Source organism: Phaethon lepturus, unplaced genomic scaffold (genome assembly GCF_000687285.1).
Source record: "Phaethon lepturus isolate BGI_N335 unplaced genomic scaffold, ASM68728v1 scaffold41967, whole genome shotgun sequence".
Taxonomy (NCBI): domain Eukaryota; kingdom Metazoa; phylum Chordata; class Aves; order Phaethontiformes; family Phaethontidae; genus Phaethon; species Phaethon lepturus.
The window spans coordinates 1,182-1,409 of record NW_010554779.1 but is presented as its reverse complement, the minus strand read 5'-3'; positions in this window follow the sequence as shown (position 1 = coordinate 1,409).

Genomic DNA, 228 nt, shown 5'->3' with positions numbered 1-228 from the left:
GGTTACAGCTTTACCCCAGGAGCATCCTCCTCTCCATCCCTGCTGTCCCTGTGCCAGAGGGACGAGAACACAGCCCAGGGTGCTGTGCCAGGTCCCCGGGGTGCCAGCAGGGAGGGGAACAACAAGGTGACCCGCGGCCCCCATGGGACAGGAGCTGGCTCTGAATCAGGGTGCAGGGGGGACCTGTGGGGCTCCTTTGGCTCCACAGCCTCTGCCTAGGCCACCCAC